This window comes from Cryptomeria japonica, chromosome 4 (genome assembly GCF_030272615.1).
Source record: "Cryptomeria japonica chromosome 4, Sugi_1.0, whole genome shotgun sequence".
Lineage (NCBI taxonomy): Eukaryota > Viridiplantae > Streptophyta > Pinopsida > Cupressales > Cupressaceae > Cryptomeria > Cryptomeria japonica.
The window spans coordinates 501,659,100-501,680,520 of record NC_081408.1 but is presented as its reverse complement, the minus strand read 5'-3'; positions in this window follow the sequence as shown (position 1 = coordinate 501,680,520).

Here is a 21,421-nt window from a genome sequence, read left to right as displayed (position 1 = left end):
TTATTTATTTCAATTAAATGGTGTAATTTATATTTGGATAGATATTTAAATAAATATTAAATATTTTAAATGTGAATGTGAATTTTGGATTTTATTTAAATAAATCTTAATTTATTTACACGAGAAAAAGGAAGATAAAGCATTAAATATTTGAAGACTTTGAGGGAAACCATTAAAGGCTTAAGAAGACTCTAGAAATAAGTCATTAAGTTTGAAGACTTTAAGGGAAACTATTAAAGGCTTAAGAAGACTCTAGAAGAAAGCCATTGAGTTTGAAGACTTTAAGGGAAACCATTAAAGGCTTGAGAAGACTCTAGAAGGAACCATTAAGTTTGAAGACTTTAAGGGAAGCCATTAAAGGCTTAAGAAGACTCTAGAAGGAAGCCATTGAGTTTGAAGACTTTAAGGGAAACCATTAAAGGTTTGAGAAGAGTCTAGAAGGAAGCCATTAAGTTTGAAGACTTTAAGGGAAGTCATTAAAGGTTTCAAGTGGGCGAGGATAAATAGAATTTTAAATAAATAATTTATTTATTTAAAATAGTTGTGCAACTTGCATTTGTAGGAAAATACAAGTGGGTGGAGGATAAAGGTGATTTAAATAAATGTTAATTTATTTAAATGTGAGAGATGGGATTTTGGGGGATTTAAATAAATATTATGTGAGAGAAGATTTAATTAAACAAATATGATTTATTTATTTAATTAATAGGAGAAGAGGGTTAAGATGAAATAATTAAATATAATTGATTATTGATTGATGGTTAAATAATCAAGTAAATACTAAATATTTATTTAATTAAGTGGACAGATTTATGTGACTACATTTGCCCCTCTTTGAGATGGTGAAGTTTTATCACATCGTTTCAAACAAAGAAATGAAATGTATGAGAAATATGCTCAATGAATGTTAATTTAGTTGATGGTATGCCCCCTCGAGAGATGGACCGAAAAATTTCAAAAAATTGGACGATCTCTCGAAAAAGAACAAGAAGTGGAGGGGAGGTAGAATAGAAGAAATTAGCAATAACAGTGAAAGAATGGAAGAAAACAGAGTGAATACGGAGAAATCGCAAGCCAGTGAGTACTCGTAGGTTATGTAGGGGATATGATGAAAATGTGGTGGTTATTCTTTCGATTGATGCTATATAATTGATCAAAATGGTTGGATAATTTGGTGCAATTGGTTAAATTGTCCAAGTCGAGTCAAAGCATGACAGTTGATGTCAGTTGTTCGCTTGGATATGATAAAGTCTGAGTAAGTGAGTCAAAGTGACTTGTTGAGACTTAGACAATTGATGTAATTGCTCGATGAAGTCAAGGTATAGGAAGCAAAATACTCATTAAGACTTCAGACAATTGATGTAATTGTCCATTGTGATTGCGTTGGATTGGTTGATCAATTGATTAGTTTGGTTGTGATGAATCAAAGTAGCCCTGTTGAGACTAGGTCATTATGAGAAATGTCTGTTATAGTCTAGGTGTGCCATGATCAATTACCTATTTAGACCCGAAGATATTTGATCATAGTATCTATTGATAGTCTAGGTGTTCGTGAGTCGATGTACCTGTGCAGATAGAGTAACTTGCTTGATTGGGTTGATGGGAAATTATGTAGGGTATGTGATGTTGATTATCGATTTGGGGAGGGTGAGGGGGGATTCAATGTTAGATAGAAGATATGGAGGACCTAGGACTCATTCCGATAGAAGAAAATAATAATAAAAAAAAAATAGAGTATGCATCCATTGGCATGAAAGAACTAAAAACCATTCCAAACATATCAAAAGAGATTTCAAAAAGTATGAAAGAAATTTAACAAAACAAAAGAAAGGAGAAGAGCCTCCCTAAGATGCTTCCATGATGTCTTTTGATGCTTCTCCCTTGTTTCTCCCCTCTCCAAGTCCCAAATGAGTGAAGCTCTCCGCTTTTAGCACTAGCCATGGATGTCATATGGAGATTCAAGATGGTTGTATGTGATAAAAAAATGCTATGCAAGTGTAGGTAGTGATGCTATGAAAAACATCTATGCTAATACCAATATAGAAACCATTCTCTAATGCTTCCTTCCTTTGCTTGAGGAGAAAAGTTCTATTTATAGAAGAAATGGGGAAATGAAGGTTTAAGATTGAGCAATCTTAACAAGGATTAAGATTGAAAGATATTCAATCCATGTGAGACTTTCAACCCAATCCCATGTTGACAAGTGTCACCATGAGGAGGCTTAAGAGGAGAGATAAGGAGTATTAAATGCTTGAGGGGACATGGTGGTTACCCTGGTGGATTGGGTTAGGGTTAGGTTAATGGATATTCCTTGTATCCAAGGGATAAATGAATGTGCAAGGGTTAAATGGTTAGCTTAGTCAAAGAAATAGATGCTTTGAAGAGACCCATGAGTCAAAAGGATGGTTGAGTTAGAGGAAATTCTCTAATCAAAGTTAAGAGGTGAGTTAACCATAAATGGTTATGTAAGAGCCTTTAATGGTTTCGAAGACTTTAGAGGTTAACCATTTCAAGGCATAAAACCTTTAATGGTTATTGAAGACTTTGGAGGTTTTTGAGAAGTGACTTCCTTTTATATAGGAATGTGACAATAATTAGGATAGGATTAGGCTAATTAGAAGGAGTTAGAAGAATCTAGAAGGGATTTAGGCATGCAAGTGGATTTTGTAGAAGAATGCAAGTGGGAGGAATTTTGGGATTTTCAATTAAAATAAAATCATTTATTTCAATTAAATGATGTAATTTACATTTGGATAGATATTTAAATAATAATTAATTTATTTAAATGTGAATGTGAATTTTGGATTTTATTTAAATAAATCTTAATTTATTTATATGAGAAAAAGGAAGATAAAGCATTAAATGCTTGAAGACTTTGAGGGAAACCATTAAAGGCTTAAGAAGACTCTAGAAGAAAGCCATTGAGTTTCAAGACTTTAAGAGAAACTATTAAAGGCTTGAAAAGACTCTAGAAGGAAGCCATTAAGTTTGAAGACTTTAAGGGAAGCCATTAAAGGCTTAAGAAGACTCTAGAAGGAAGCCATTGAGTTTGAAGACTTTAAGGGAAACCATTAAAGGTTTGAGAAGAGTCTTGAAGGAAGCCATTAAGTTTGAAGACTTTAAGGGAAGTCATTAAAGGTTTCAAGTGGGCGAGGATAAATAGGATTTATTTAGAATAGTTGTGCAACTTGCATTTTTAGGAAAATACAAGTGGGTGGAGGATAAAGGTGATTTAAATAAATGTTAATTTATTTAAATGTGAGAGATGGGATTTTGGGGGATTTAAATAAATATTATGTGAGAGAAGATTTAATTAAACAAATATGATTTATTTATTTAATTAATAGGATAAGAGGGTTAAGATGAATTAATTAAATATAATTGATTATTGATTAATGGTTAAATAATCAAATAAATACTAAATATTTATTTAATTAAATGGACAGATTTATGTGACTACATTTGCCCCTCTTTGAGATGGTGCAGTTTTTTCACATTGTTTCAAAGAAAGAAAGAAAGGTATGAGAAATATGCCCAATGAATGTTAATTTAGTGGATTGTATGCCCCCTCGAGAGATGGACCGAAAAATTTCAAAAAATTGGGCGATCTCTTTAAAAAGAACAACAAGTGGAGGGGAGGTAGAATAGAAGAAATTAGCAATAACAGTGAAAGAATGGAAGAAAACAGAGTGAATATAGAGAAATCGCAAGCCGGTGAGTACCTGTAGGTTATGTAGGGGATATGATGAAAATGTGGTGGTTATTCTTTCGATTGATGCTATATAATTGATCAAAATGGTTGGATAATCTGGTGCAATTGGTTAAATTGCCCAGGTCGAGTCAAAGCATGACAGTTGATGTCAGTTGTTCGCTTGGATATGATAAAGTCTGAGTAAGTGAGTCAAAGTGACTTGTTGAGACTTAGACAATTGATGTAATTGCTCGATGAAGTCAAGGTATAGGAAGCAAAATACTCATTGAGACTTGAGACAATTGATGTAATTGTCCATTGTGATTGCGTTGGATTGGTTGATCAATTGATTAGTTTGGTTGTGATGAATCAAAGTAGCCCTGTTGAGACTAGGTCATTATGAGAAATGTCTGTTGTAGTCTAGGTGTGCCATGATCGATTACCTATTCAAACCCGAAGATATTTGATCATAGTATCTATTGATAGTCTAGGTGTTCGTGAGTCGATGTACCTGTGCAGATAGAGTAACTTGCTTGATTGGGTTGATGGGAAATTCTGTAGGGTATGTGATGTTGATTATCGATTTGGGGAGGGTGAGGGGGGATTCAATGTTAGATAGAAGATATGGAGGACCTAGGACTCATTCCGATAGAAGAAAATAATAATAATAAAAAAATAGAGTATGCATCCATTGGCATGAAAGAACTAAAAACCATTCCAAACATATCAAAAGAGATTTCAAAAAGCATGAAAGAAATTTAACAAAACGAAAGAAAGGAGAAGAGCCTCCCTAAGATGCTTCCATGATGTCTTTTGGTTGGATGTGATAAAAAAATGCTATGCAAGTGTAGGTAGTGATGCTATGAAAAAGATCTATGCTAATACCAATATAGAAACCATTCTCTAATGCTTCCTTCCTTTGCTTGAAGAGAAAAGTTCTATTTATAGAAGAAATGGGGAAATGAAGGGTTAAGATTGAGCAATCTTAACAAGGATTAAGATTGAAAGATATTCAATCCATGTGAGACTTTCAACCCAATCCCATGTTGACAAGTGTCACTATGAGGAGGCTTAAGAGGAGAGATAAGGAGTATTAAATGCTTGAGGGGACATGATGGTTACCCTGGTGGATTGAGTTAGGGTTAGGTTAATGGATATTCCTTGTATCCAAGGGATAAATGAATGTGCAAGGGTTAAATGGTTAGCTTAGTCAAAGAAATAAATGCTTTGACGAGACCCATGAGTCAAAAGGATGGTTGAGTTAGAGGAAATTCTCTAACCAAAGGTAAAAGGTGAGTTAACCATAAATGGTTATGTAAGAGCCTTTAATGGTTTCGAAGACTTTAGAGGTTAACCATTTCAAGGCATAAAACCTTTAATGGTTATTGAAGACTTTGGAGGTTTTTGAGAAGTGACTTCCTTTTATTTAGGAATGTGACAATAATTAGGATAGGATTAGGCTAATTAGAAGGAGTTAGAAGAATCTAGAAGGGATTTAGGCATGCAAGTGGATTTTTCAGAAGAATGCAAGTGGGAGGAATTTTGGGATTTTCAATTAAAATAAAATCATTTATTTCAATTAAATGATGTAATTTACATTTGGATAGATATTTAAATAAATATTAATTTATTTAAATGTGAATGTGAATTTTGGATTTTATTTAAATAAATCTTAATTTATTTACATGAGAAAAAAGAAGATAAAGCATTAAATGCTTGAAGACTTTAAGGGAAACCATCAAAGGCTTAAGAAGACTCTAGAAGAAAGCCATTGAGTTTCAAGACTTTAAGAGAAACTATTAAAGGCTTGAAAAGACTCTAGAAGGAAGCCATTAAGTTTGAAGACTTTAAGGGAAGCCATTAAAGGCTTAAGAAGACTCTAGAAGGAAGCCATTGAGTTTGAAGACTTTAAGGGAAACCATTAAAGGCTTGAGAAGAGTCTACAAGGAAGCCATTAAGTTTGAAGACTTTAAGGGAAGTCATTAAAGGTTTCAAGTGGGCGAGGATAAATAGAATTTATTTAAAATAGTTGTGCAACTTGCATTTGTAGGAAAATACAAGTGGGTGGAGGATAAAGGTGATTTAAATAAATGTTAATTTATTTAAATGTGAGAGATGGGATTTTGGGGGATTTAAATAAATATTATGTGAGAGAAGATTTAGTTAAACAAATATGATTTATTTATTTAATTAATAGGAGAAGAGGGTTAAGATGAATTAATTAAATATAATTGATTATTGATTGATGGTTAAATAATCAAATAAATACTAAATATTTATTTAATTAAGTGGACAGATTTATGTGACTACATTTACCCCTCTTTGAGATGGTGTAGTATTATCACATCATTTCAAATAAAGAAAGAAAGGTATGAGAAATATGCCCCATGAATGTTAATTTAGTGGATGGTATGCCCCCTCGAGAGATGGACCGAAAAATTTCAAAAAATTGGACGATCTCCCGAAAAAGAACAAGAAGTGGAGGGGAGGTAGAATAGAAGAAATTAGCAATAACACTGAAAGAATGGAAGAAAACAGAGTGAATATGGAGAAATCGCAAGCCGGTGAGTACCCGTAGGTTATGTAGTGGATATGATGAAAATGTGGTGGTTATTATTTCTATTGATGCTATATAATTGATCAAAATGGTTGGATAATCTGGTGCAATTGGTTAAATTTCCCAGGTCGAGTCAAAGCATGACAGTTGATGTCAGTTGTTCGCTTGGATATGATAAAGTCTGAGTAAGTGAGTCAAAGTGACTTGTTGAGACTTAGACAATTGATGTAATTGCTCGATGAAGTCAAGGTATAGGAAGCAAAATACTCATTGAGACTTGAGACAATTGATGTAATTGTCCATTGTGATTGTGTTGGATTGGTTGATCAAATGATTAGTTTGGTTGTGATAAATCAAAGTAGCCCTGTTGAGACTAGGTCATTATGAGAAATGTCTGTTGTAGTCTAGGTGTGCCATTATCGATTACCTATTCAGACCCGAAGATATTTGATCATAGTATCTATTGATAGTCTACGTGTTCGTGAGTCGATGTACCTGTGCAGATAGAGTAACTTGCTTGATTGGGTTGATGGGAAATTATGTAGGGTATGTGATGTTGATTATTGATTTGGGGAGGGTGAGGGGGGATTCAATGTTAGATAGAAGATATGGAGGACCTAGGACTCATTCCGATAGAAGAAAATAATAATAATAAAAAAATAGAGTATGCATCCATTGGCATGAAAGAACTAAAAACCATTCCAAACATATCAAAAGAGATTTCAAAAAGCATGAAAGAAATTTAACAAAACAAAAGAAAGGAGAAGAGCCTCTCTAAGATGCTTCCATGATGTCTTTTGATGCTTCTCCCTTGTTTCTCCCCTCTCCAAGTCTCAAATGAGTGTAGCTCTCAGCTTTTAGCACTAGCCATGGATGTCATACAGAGATTCAAGATGGTTGGATGTGATAAAAAAATGCTATGCAAGTGTAGGTAGTGATGCTATGAAAAAGATCTATGCTAATACCAATATAGAAACCATTCTCTAATGCTTCCTTCCTTTGCTTGAAGAGAGAAGTTCTATTTATAGAAGAAATGGGGAAATGAAGGGTTAAGATTGAGCAATCTTAACAAGGATTAAGATTGAAAGATATTCAATCCATGTGAGACTTTCAACCCAATCCCTTGTTGACAAGTGTCACCATGAGGAGGCTTAAGAGGAGAGATAAGGAGTATTAAATGCTTGAGGGGACATGATGGTTACCCTGGTGGATTGGGTTAGGGTTAGGTTAATGGATATTCCTTGTATCCAAGGGATAAATGAATGTGCAAGGGTTAAATGGTTAGCTTAGTCAAAGAAATAAATGCTTTGAAGAGACCCATGAGTCAAAAGGATGGTTGAGTTAGAGGAAATTCTCTAACCAAATGTAAAAGGTGAGTTAACCATAAATGGTTATGTAAGAGCCTTTAATGGTTTCGAAGACTTTAGAGGTTAACCATTTCAAGGCATAAAACCTTTAATGGTTATTGAAGACTTTGGAGGTTTTTGAGAAGTGACTTCCTTTTATTTAGGAATGTGACAATAATTAGGATAGGATTAGGCTAATTAGAAGGAGTTAGAAGAATCTAGAAGGGATTTAGGCATGCAAGTGGATTTTGTAGAAGAATGCAAGTGGGAGGAATTTTGGGATTTTCAATTAAAATAAAATCATTTATTTCAATTAAATGATGTAATTTACATTTGGATAGATATTTAAATAACTATTAATTTATTTAAATGTGAATGTGAATTTTGGATTTTATTTAAATAAATCTTAATTTATTTACATGAGAAAAAAGAAGATAAAGCATTAAATGCTTGAAGACTTTAAGGGAAACCATCAAAGGCTTAAGAAGACTCTACAAGAAAGCCATTGAGTTTCAAGACTTTAAGGGAAACTATTAAAGGCTTGAAAAGACTCTAGAAGGAAGCCATTAAGTTTGAAGACTTTAAGGGAAGCCATTAAAGGCTTAAGAAGACTCTAGAAGGAAGCCATTGAGTTTGAAGACTTTAAGGGAAACCATTAAAGGTTTGAGAAGAGTCTACAAGGAAGCCATTAAATTTGAAGACTTTAAGGGAAGTCATTAAAGGTTTCAAGTGGGCAAGGATAAATAGAATTTATTTAAAATAGTTGTGCAACTTGCATTTGTAGGAAAATACAAGTGGGTGGAGGATAAAGGTGATTTAAATAAATGTTAATTTATTTAAATGTGAGAGATGGGATTTTGGGGGATTTAAATAAATATTATGTGAGAGAAGATTTAGTTAAACAAATATGATTTATTTATTTAATTAATAGGAGAAGAGGGTTAAGATGAATTAATTAAATATAATTGATTATTGATTGATGGTTAAATAATCAAATAAATACTAAATATTTATTTAATTAAGTGGATAGATTTATGTGACTACATTTACCCCTCTTTGAGATGGTGTAGTTTTATCACATCATTTCAAAGAAAGAAAGAAAGGTATGAGAAATATGCCCCATGAATGTTAATTTAGTGGATGCTATGCCCCCTCGAGAGATGGACCGAAAAATTTCAAAAAATTGGACGATCTCCCGAAAAAGAACAAGAAGTGGAGGGGAGGTAGAATAGAAGAAATTAGCAATAACACTGAAAGAATGGAAGAAAACAGAGTGAATATGGAGAAATCGCAAGCCGGTGAGTACCCATAGGTTATGTAGTGGATATGATGAAAATGTGGTGGTTATTCTTTCTATTGATGCTATATAATTGATCAAAATGGTTGGATAATCTGGTGCAATTGGTTAAATTTCCCAGGTCGAGTCAAAGCATGACAGTTGATGTCAGTTGTTCGCTTGGATATGATAAAGTCTGAGTAAGTGAGTCAAAGTGACTTGTTGAGACTTAGACAATTGATGTAATTGCTCGATGAAGTCAAGGTATAGGAAGCAAAATACTCATTGAGACTTGAGACAATTGATGTAATTGTCCATTGTGATTGCGTTGGATTGGTTGATCAATTGATTAGTTTGGTTGTGATAAATCAAAGTAGCCCTGTTGAGACTAGGTCATTATGAGAAATGTATGTTGTAGTCTAGGTGTGCCATTATCGATTACCTATTCAGACCCGAAGATATTTGATCATAGTATCTATTGATAGTCTACGTGTTCGTGAGTCGATGTACCTGTGCAGATAGAGTAACTTGCTTGATTGGGTTGATGGGAAATTATGTAGGGTATGTGATGTTGATTATCGATTTGGGGAGGGTGAGGGGGGATTCAATGTTAGATAGAAGATATGGAGGACCTAGGACTCATTCCGATAGAAGAAAATAATAATAATAAAAAAATAGAGTATGCATCCATTGGCATGAAAGAACTAAAAACCATTCCAAACATATCAAAAGAGATTTCAAAAAGCATGAAAGAAATTTAACAAAACAAAAGAAAGGAGAAGAGCCTCTCTAAGATGCTTCCATGATGTCTTCTGATGCTTCTCCCTTGTTTCTCCCCTCTCCAAGTCTCAAATGAGTGTAGCTCTCAGCTTTTAGCACTAGCCATGGATGTCATACGGAGATTCAAGATGGTTGGATGTGATAAAAAAATGCTATGCAAGTGTAGGTAGTGATGCTATGAAAAAGATCTATGCTAATACCAATATAGAAACCATTCTCTAATGCTTCCTTCCTTTGCTTGAAGAGAAAAGTTCTATTTATAGAAGAAATGGGGAAATGAAGGGTTAAGATTGAGCAATCTTAACAAGGATTAAGATTGAAAGATATTCAATCCATGTGAGACTTTCAACCCAATCCCTTGTTGACAAGTGTCACCATGAGGAGGCTTAAGAGGAGAGATAAGGAGTATTAAATGCTTGAGGGGACATGATGGTTACCCTGGTGGATTGGGTTAGGGTTAGGTTAATGGATATTCCTTGTATCCAAGGGATAAATGAATGTGCAAGGGTTAAATGGTTAGCTTAGTCAAAGAAATAAATGCTTTGAAGAGACCCATGAGTCAAAAGGATGGTTGAGTTAGAGGAAATTCTCTAACCAAAGGTAAAAGGTGAGTTAACCATAAATGGTTATGTAAGAGCCTTTAATGGTTTCGAAGACTTTAGAGGTTAACCATTTCAAGGCATAAAACCTTTAATGGTTATTGAAGACTTTGGAGGTTTTTGAGAAGTGACTTCCTTTTATTTAGGAATGTGACAATAATTAGGATAGGATTAGGCTAATTAGAAGGAGTTAGAAGAATCTAGAAGGGATTTAGGCATGCAAGTGGATTTTGTAGAAGAATGCAAGTGGGAGGAATTTTGGGATTTTCAATTAAAATAAAATCATTTATTTCAATTAAATGATGTAATTTGCTTTTGGATAGATATTTAAATAAATATTAATTTATTTAAATGTGAATGTGAATTTTGGATTTTATTTAAATAAATCTTAATTTATTTACATGAGAAAAAGGAAGATAAAGCATTAAATGCTTGAAGACTTTGAGGGAAACCATTAAAGGCTTAAGAAGACTCTAGAAGAAAGCCATTGAGTTTCAAGACTTTAAGGAAAACTATTAAAAGCTTGAAAAGACTCTAGAAGGAAGCCATTAAGTTTGAAGACTTTAAGGGAAGCCATTAAAGGCTTAAGAAGACTTAAGAAGGAAGCCATTGAGTTTGAAGACTTTAAGGGAAACCATTAAAGGCTTGAGAAGAGTCTAGAAGGAAGCCATTAAGTTTGAAGACTTTAAGGGAATTCATTAAAGGTTTCAAGTGGGCGAGGATAAATAGGATTTATTTAAAATAGTTGTGCAACTTGCATTTGTAGGAAAATACAAGTGGGTGGAGGATAAAGGTGATTTAAATAAATGTTAATTTATTTAAATGTGAGAGATGGGATTTTGGGGGATTTAAATAAATATTATGTGAGAGAAGATTTAATTAAATAAATATGATTTATTTATTTAATTAATGGTTTGAATTTGGCTAAGTGAATTAAATCAAATAAATTGAATAATTTATTTAATTAATAGGAGAAGAGGGTTAAGATGAATTAATTAAATATATTTAATTATTGATTGATGGTTAAATAATCAAATAAATACTAAATATTCATTTAATTAAGTGGACATATTTATGTGACTACACATAGTATTTAGACTTAGACAGAGAAGGTACATCCATTGGACCAAACACATCAAAGTGAACATAATCCAGAATATCAAAAGACTTATGAGAACTGGAATAAAACTAAACTCGATTATGTTTTCCATATATGCAGTGTTCGCAGAAATCGAACTCAAAACTATAATCATCTAGACCTTCAACCAGATTCTTATTCTTCAAGGCTTTGAAACCTTTTTCACCTATGTGGCCCTATTATGCCAGAGCATTGTTTTCTCAGCAGGAAGTTTAGCTTCGAATGAATTAGCATTGTGCATCATTACAGTTGGCTTAACTAACTTTTTAGAGGTCACATTACAACATATAGGTTCAGCATTTAACTTATATAGAGTACCAAAATGATCACCCTTTGCCAATACAATGGAACCCCTAGTCATCTTGCAACCACCAGATACAAATGTAACTTGTACTCCAACATCATTAAGTTTACTTACAGAGAGAATATTTCTTGCAAGAACTTGTATATGAAGGACTCCATTTATCCCCTTCACTCTACCATCTGGGAACTAAATTTTGATTTTGCCTCTCCCTACAATCTCCAACATAGAATCACTAGCTAGGTATACCTTTCCACCAGCATACATTTCATACTTCGAGAACCACTCCTTGTGGGAGGTCATGTGGAAAGATACGCCAGAATATACTAACCATGTGTCATCTGAGGTAGGCATTGCCAGGGCTACTACAAATGCATCTGCATCACTTTGAGAAGACTCAGTATCAAAATGCTTCTTCATCTCCTTCTCCTCCTTGCAATCCTTTTATATATTCTCTTTTTGCCCACAGTTCCAACACTTCACCTTTGACTTCTTGCCTGGAGATTTAAATCTCTGTTGAGACTTGGACTTATTTCCTTTCTTCTTGTCTTTGTCCTTCAGTCTGCCTCAAATAAAGAGTGCATCTTTTGTCATCTTAGAAGACTTCTTTCTCATTTCTTCTGACAAAAGAGTATTAACCACAGTATCCATCTTGAACTGGGCCGTAGTACTACCGATAGTCATCACTAAGTGGTCCCAAGAGTCAGGCAATGAACACAACATTAGCATGCAACGTTCTTCTTCCTGAATGCACACACCAACAAAAGTTAACTATGTAAGAACCATATTGAATGCATTTAAGTGGTTTGCCAATGGTGTTCCTGCATCCATCTTTAGAGAGTACAATTTCTTCCTCAAGAAAATTTTATTCACCAAGGATTTGCCTTGATAAATATCTCCCAACTTACTCCAGAGAAGATTTGAAGTCTTCTCCTCATGGATGTTTAACATAATAGAATCAGCAAGACATAGCTTGATTAGACCCCTTGCCTTCTGGTCAGCTAAGTCCCAATCTTCTTGCTTCATGCCTGTAGGTTTATGTGCAGTCATAGAAATCCAAAGATCTCGGTCGACCAGTAAGTCTTCCATCTTGAGTTTCCATAGTTCAAAACCGGAACCATTAAACTTCTCCATGTCTATGCGCCCTGAGGTGCTCGCCATCTTAATCTGTAAAATAAACAAGTAGACACTCTGCAAGACTCCCACTGAAACAGAATTGACACAAAACACCAACCCTACCCAACAAGGATAACAAAACGGGCCAAGTTCTAATACCACTTGAAAGGAAACCAAGGGTAGAAATTCGCTTCTCTAATGTCAATTTGCAGTGGAAAACAAATAGTGTTTACAAATTTTGCAACTTTTACAAAATATGACACAAACATGAGCATACACAAATAAACACCATAGAGAGAGAACACACATAATTAACATGGGAAAACCCTTTCAGGAGAAAAACCCACCACCAACAGATAACGACTTTATTAACAGTATGTCAAAAGATACAATAAAGTCCAATTTGAAGGCTTCCTTCACTCTATCATACAATCGTTCTAGATTGAAACATACAACACTCAAGTCAAACTACTTCACGGATCACTCAATAGCTATTCTAGTTCATCACATTACATTCGGTTCACATTCGGCTTCAAATACCAAAATGGTCGACTGTTACATCTACCCGAGACGGTTGGGAAGTAAAATTCTCTCTATCGGTCTGCAATCATGGAAAACCAATTATCCCACATGCATCAGGGAGTCAGGTCGATTCGCATTCATATACACTGATATTCTCATCCTTAGTGTCTGAGTGTTCACCTTTTTGGATTTCGGTTCAATCTCACATCCATAGTCGGTCTTCGCTCCATCAGCGATCGGTATAGCTTTCAACTGGTAAAGCCAATCACCCGATGATACCCAATTGTCGAAGGCAACTCCATTAGGTCATCGAAAAGACACATGCAAAGTTACCCTAACCTTCGATAACCAAGAGCGGACCTTATCGGGTCATAGACATATGCCCAAAACTGTTATCCTGATAAGCGAAGCACTCCAAGGCAAAACAAAGAAGACTCATCAGGACTTCGGTGTAGCCTTCATCGCGTCGACCCGATTGCCAATATCAACCCGGAGCGCCTAAGGTAGGTTCATCGGGTATCAGCATACCTTCCAATAGGAGCACCCAATAGTCGATGACAACCCAGACCGCCTAAGACAGCTCCATCGGGTCATCAGCACAACTCTGATGCAGTCTTCCTAAAAGGCAAAGTTATCCCATTAGAAAGGAAGACACCGGTGTAAGTCATACTAATCAGAAGGTGTTCAACAAACAAGAAAGTAACACTTTGTTGTTCCATCGGTGTAGGCTACCCTAATCAACCCGTATATGTCAAGTGAATTAGAGGCACATTTCCAACAGACATCAATGACAAAGCTGGGGTAAATGAATGAAAGAATGAGAGCAAAATTGTGATTACCGGATCTAGATGTACTTGAATATATCTGGGTAAGAACCCTTCAAAAATCCTAAGTATTTATCCCATCCTGTCTTCAATGTTCTCAAAATAGATACAAAACCATTAAGAATATATGCATGAAGCAATTCTTCAGATAGGTATGTCGGAGTAGGTTTATTCATTAACTCTATGCTTTCCCTCTTATGAAGTAATAGAGTAGTCAACTGGGCACTCACCAAACCTCTTAATTCCCTTGCATGCTGGATTAACCTATCCATGTCCTTCTCTAATGTAGAAATCTCAAACTGTATAATCAAAATCCAACCATCAATGGTACTGGTCAGTGTCTGAGTACATCAAAACTGTTAGCCAAATGTTCTAACTAGGTCTTTGTCGCCTTCAATTTCACCTCAAGGTCTGATGTTAGTTTACCAGTGTTAGTACAGGAGCTATATATATTTCTACACTCATTTAGAGCCTTATGAATTTTAGATAGTTCCTCACTTAACCTATCCTTGTCAAATGAAATCATGTTATCACAAGTGACCTTCCGAGCTGCATTATACCGCTCAACCGGTTTCCGGTTTGATACCTATTGAAGAGTTTTAAACTCTTTGGAAATATGCTCTATCAAACCTTTCAGTTTGTCGGATGGGCTTTGAATCTGATCTACCTTATATTCTGGTGCAAGTTGTTGCAAAACCAGAATGGCCTACTCAATAACCTGCTTGTCTTCAGTCCCTTCCTTCCTTAACTTCAGAGTTGCAACATACTTCAATTCAAAATTGCTCAGTTTCTCAATATTGTTCTGTGAAAAATCAATTTGATCGGGTGAGTCAAATGTCAACAATGAATGACTATCCAAAATATTCCCAGAGGATTCAACCTTATGACTTGCACCGGTTGCTTCACCACTTGGTGCAGTAACCTATTCAACCTTAACCTCTTCAATATGTGCATTTGGTGTCAAAGGTTCAATATCCTCAACCTATTTATTTTATGTATCCACATCAATAACCTCTATATCTGGAATGTTTTGTTCCTGTGTATCCTTCTTATCCTGTACAGTTTCAATTTTAACTATCGGTATCTCTATATTACGTACAAGTGGTTCTATCGGAGGAATATCCTCTGATATTTTCTAATCCAAAACCGATGTATCCATTCCCAATATGCCTTTCCCCTTATCATCTATCAGGATATTTGGAATGTTAGAATTTTGAGGACTTTTGGTGATGTAAAGAGTCTAAGTTTATCTACAAAGAATTAAACCCAAGCCTCATGTGTCTCCTTAATTATCTCATTTACTCTACCTACCATGAGACTCACATGCCAGTGTTAACTTTGGAAAATTGTTTTATTCACAAAATCTAAACACGTTTGCATCTCTTCATCAGTTCTAGCACCACAAACAGTTAACAACTCCTATACCTTTATGTGTTTATCCTCTTCAACCACAGATAACCTTCTAGCATCTAGTTTATTGTACAAGTTTGTTGGTATCTAATTTTTAAACTCTAAAAGTGCTTTCTTATATATGTCTAAGTATAACAAAACATCTTCCTCAATTTCCATTTGCTCCTTATCATCCATATGTACATAGTACTGTATATTACTCAAAATTCCATCTTTAGTTATTTGATCAATCAACTCAGCAACTAAGAGAGGATGAATGACTTCAATACTCTTACCGGATTCAAGAGCTATATCTACATCTGATTTCTTCTTGTTGGGAGTAGAAGTAGACTCCTTAACCGGTTTCCTCTTCTATGTGGGCTTCGTCTCCTTCAAAATTTCCTTTTGGGGTATCAGAGGGTGACCTTCACTCTCTACTTCTTTACTTCCTCATGCTTCTTCCTAATGAAAGTCTTGGGAATCTTTGAGGGCACAATATCAGTATCAAAACCAGGTGTAACAAGGGATATATAAGTCTCTAGTTTCTTCCTCTTTATAATACACCCTTGTCGGTTGTTGCTGTTGGTGAGGCCTGAACTGCCGTCGGAGAAGATCCTTCAACTAGTCCAATAATTTGTTTGATTTTAGAAGACATCTTTTGTATAGATTCCCCAACCTTCTTGATCTTTCCTTCCCTTTTCTTCTTACTAAATCCAATTTCAACTTTAGTTTCTTTTTTCTTTGCAATCCCAAAGGCTTTCTCTTCTTCATCAACTGGGGCATCAATAAGAGTCTTGGCATACAAGTCCAATATCTGTGTATCTACCTCATAGCCCATCTCAGTTATCTAGATCTTCCTTGGTTTCACTGCCTCCATCAATGTTTCATCCTTCTTTACCATAAAATATATTTTAGTTGAATATTTATCTACAATATGCTTTGGAAGCCTTTCTCTCTTCCTCATTGCTTTCTGGAATAATTTGAAAAACCCCAAAGAATGGAGTCCCTATCTTGTCCCATATTCCTTATAGCATCTTTGATTTGTTTTTCTATTGGTATATCAAATTCCCATTGGATATTACCAGTTTTGGGTAACTCATTCAGAAAGAAAACCATCAAGCAGACCACAAGGTTGCCATACTGGAAAACACCTTTCTTCTCATCCTTAATCTTTCGTAGGTTTATAATTAACTCATCACACATCCATTGACATAGATATAGCTTTTCGTTCTCCTTAATAATTTTGTGAGCATAGTAAATGCATGAACTAGAAACAGAGTTCAACCGGTTTGATTGGGTTACCTTGTAATCGATGATCATGCTTGCAAACTGAACTGCTTTGTCTCTAATAGTGCTAATTCTCATTGACCGGTTGTCAGATGTTGCACTAGTTAACTTCTCCACCTCATTGTTAGATATCTTCTTTCTGGGAATCTAACAAGCTTGGGGTAAACTGGTGATTGCACAAATAGCCTCCTTAGTGATCTTGTAAGGCCAATCAAGCCATATGAATTCCCAATGGACTCAACTCAACACATACCAGATCATATCATCTTCAAATTCTAGTATCTCCAAAATGTTCGTTAAACCCTAATCCTTCAGGATTTGGAATTCTGGTTTCATTGACCCATCCTAGTTCAACAAGGTTCCAATAGACACGTTCTTGATCTCAGAAGAACCCAAATCCTCCAAAGTGGAGTGAATATATGCACAAACATCTTCAACATACAAAAATCCTTAAGGAACCCTAGAAAATACGCCAACTGAATCATTAACCTTCGCAATCTGAGGGTATTTCTTGAAAATAGGGCGTGGACATTCCTGGATGTCAACAACAATAGGAATAGCCACACCTACTAGAGCGGAAGATGATCTAGAAGCCATTGCAAACAAAAGGCTCAAAAACTGATAAAATAACTCACAGGCTTCATCAGTGAAAGCTCTTGAAAATCTGCTCTAAATGCACTGGAATTTGCTTGAAATATTTTTGATCACCTTGAATTGCCTTGAACTCACTTTGCTTCACTCTGAATGCTATGTGAACAAAAATTAACCAAAATTTCCCTTTTATTCTACGAAAAACCATAATTTCTCATTAACATTAATGCATGTCAGCATATGATACCAGATACAAAATCCATTATCTCCACGTCGATGAATCTTTAGACTATCTTCACCATGATCTGAAACAATCTTTCAAACCTCTACTAGGGGCAATGCAGGATCTATCATTAATTTTCCTCCCCCTAAGGCTAATGCCTTAGTTACTAGATGAGTTTCCTGCCGGTGCAAGAACATTCTGCTCTGTCGATTGAGTAACTGGAGAATGCACCTTTGTCGATTAATCTTTAGACTTCCTAATCCACTATTTATCATGAGCCTGCTAGATCTCATCAACCTTTTTCTTTCCTTTCTTGTTTTATGTGTCATTCCCTTCCAGTGTATTCTTACTTCTAGAATATTTAGCAATATGTCCTATTTTGTTGCATGCATAGCAAATAACATTATTCTTCTGAGTTTCCTTGTTGATTCCTTGACCATTCTTTGACCTACATTGATTAGCCATATGTCCAAACTTTCCACATGCATGACATCTCACATTCATTCTACAATCTTTTGTCCTATGACCATACTTATTACCCTTTGAACATTGACCAAGAAGAACATTATTATTCTAATTTTCTCTATTTCTCCATTGACTTGCTCTATGACCAAACTTATTTCAAACAAAGCATCTACCATTAAATTTATGTGCATTGGGTTGCCTTACCAGTGATTTCTGATTTCGTTTGTCTAGTGGATTCCCCTAATTTTTCAATATCGGAGCTTTCTCCATGCTCAAATCCAAGACCTCTAATGACTCCAGTGTCTCTTTGATCCTTCAATAATTCATCAAGCCTTGTAGAAATGACCCTAAACTTTTCTTTGTATTCAATTGTTGCATCTAGATCACTTCTTAGGATTGACATTATTCTTTCCAACTCTTGCTCATTGTTATGTGATTGCACCAACTCAATTCTCAACGCATCATTCTCATGCACCAACCTAATGCATTCTTCAGATTTGTCTTTCAGAGATCTGCCAATATTTTCTTCATTCTTCTTCTGGACTTCAATTTCCTTGGACATCCTCATAGTCAAGGCTTGCATTTCATTCTTCATCACAACATTCTCCTGACTCAGCTTCTGACATTGTTCCTTAAGGGCATCCTTCTCTTCATCATCTAGATTTTTCAAAAGTTCCTTCTTCCTAGCTTGAATAGATGATAGCCTCTCCTATAGGATACAAATGAATTTCTTTGCAGAGTTCAATTCATCTTGCAAATTCAAGTTCTTCATCCTTTCAGCATGATAGTCCTCAAGTGCTACTTCAAGTTGTTTCTCCATACTTATCTCCATGGATTCTGGATTCAAGATCTTCCATAAGTTGTTAGACTTATTCCAAGGCACTAGGCTCTGATACCAATTGTTGGAATCCAAGAACACTGAGAGGGGGGGTGAATCAGTGTTCTATCAGCAAGATCAATTTTAACCTTATTAACAAAGTATTTCAGTACCCGGTAATCATAAAAGAGTATAACAACAAATAGAAACGAAGCAACCACAAGAGCATACACCATAACATAGAGATTTGTACATGGAAAACCTCAAAGAGGAAAAACCATGGTGGGATTGGTGACCGATAATATCTATCCACTAGCCAAATACATAAATATTACAATACGAGCCTACACATGCAGGAAGGCCAATAGCCTCGAGCACACTGCTCATCACAAAAGGAGCCTCATTGACTACAAACACCAAATATGGAGTTACAAACAAAATTCTGAACTTTGAAAGTGCATTTGCTATGCTAGATGAGTTCTAGTTAAAGCACAGTCTATACCAATTTTCACTGTGTCCTCCCTTACTGGTATCTTGCTTCGCTTCACTTCACAAACTTCTCAACCAATAGCCAAGACTGACTACATAGTATTACATTCGCATTATTTCGATCAAGATTGCTCGCTCAATATCACATCGCTATATTTCATTACATTATAAAAATAACCTAACCAGGCTTACTTAAATACCCTTCCCAGACACAAACATAAATTCCTTATGTCGGCTTACAATGATATTACAAGTTTTTTACATGTCGGCCTAAACAAAAATAAATTCATTAAACTTCAAGGCCGATGCCTTTGATCATTGCCATGTAAACCTATCAGATCAATCTCCTATGTAGGCCTCATATACTAGTTCCTAGTTTGTCGGTTTCCCTTGTTTGTCGGTGCCAGTTCCTTGTGTGCCAGATGACTTGAATGCTAGTTGCCAAACATTGAATATCGGTGAGTACCACTTAAGTGACCAATCCAAAATGGTGTGTGTTGCCATCAATGACAACACAACTAAACCAGATGGGTGTCAATTGCCAGTAGCACACACATACACATGCACATACATGTACATCTATGTATGCATGTATATGCACATGTGTATGTATATGTGTATTTATACATGCACGTGAGTCTAGGTGTGGGTGTGTGTGTAGGTGTAGGTGTAGGTGTAGGTGTCTATGTCTTTCTATGAGTACACGGATTTATTTTTTATATGTAGTGTATTGATTATAATTTTTTATGGTTTATGTGTAAGGGTAATGAGAAAATGATTTTTTTAAAAATTTAATAGGTATATGTTCATATTTTTTTTAAACATTTTTCTAATGTTTTGTTTTAATTTTTTTTCAAAAAATCAATAAACTATAAAATAAAAAATTATAACAAGAGATATATTATTTTTTAAAATTATAAATACAAAACATAAAAAATGAACCTACTTGGAAAACTAGGGGCTGGGAATAAGCTCCTTATGTACTCTGACTGAACTCCCAAAGCTCCTCAAGGTGCAAATGAGGAGGGTCAACCAATTTTTTAGTTTATAAAGATGATAGTCCAGTCAGATTGGTTCTTGCCTGACCGAGTCCAGCCAGACTCGGTCTAGTCAGACTCCTGCAGCCACAAAGGTGCCAAACAAGTGCAATGCAGTGCCATGTGGCACCACGCAGCCCTTGTGTAGTCTGGGTGGACTACCCCTTGTTGGCCCAAAGTGTGACATGGGTGCATTCTTTGGCCCAAATGGGGCAGTAGATTCTTTCTAGATAATGAAGTGGGTCTTCCACGAGATTAAGAACCTCAATTTGAAACAAAGAGCTATAAACAATAAGGTGGAAATGTTGAAAAATGGAGGTGAGGATTCACATGGCACACAGGGCACTAAAGGCGGTGATTTATGGACAGAGGAAGAAAAAATCCAGTTATAGATTGCCTTACTAAAACTGTCGAAGCTTTGGATAATCTCAAAAAAAACTAAGTACAAGATTGCGGCCTTCGAGAAGAAAATGAAAAGCATTAAATATTATCTCCATTACATTATGTATCATAGTCACAATGTTATCAAGACCACAACATATTGCATGAACACCATGGTAGTGAATAAGAAAAAGGACTATCAGGGAAATATAGTGGTGGAGTTGGATTTGGAGAAGGAAAAGGGCAATGAGGAGTCAATGGGTCCTAGTAAGAGGACTCGGGCCAACTTGAAGAGGAAGGAAAACAAATCCTTGTAGGAGATCCAAGAATTCAAGAAAGCAGCTCATAATATGAACTAGTTGGAGACGGAGGTCGTTGAGACTTTGAGAATTTGGTTTAGACTTCTTTCCTCGATCTCTGTCTAGTTTTTTTGTTGGTTTTTTGCTGGTGTTGGGCTCTCGTTCTCTCTCTCTTTTTTTGTTTTGGCAGCATTTTGTTTAATTGTTATGCTTTTCATATCTTATTCTAGTTATGACCTTTTGTAAAGGGTTTTGGATCCCTTCAAAACCTATTTTTTCGTAATAAAAAACAT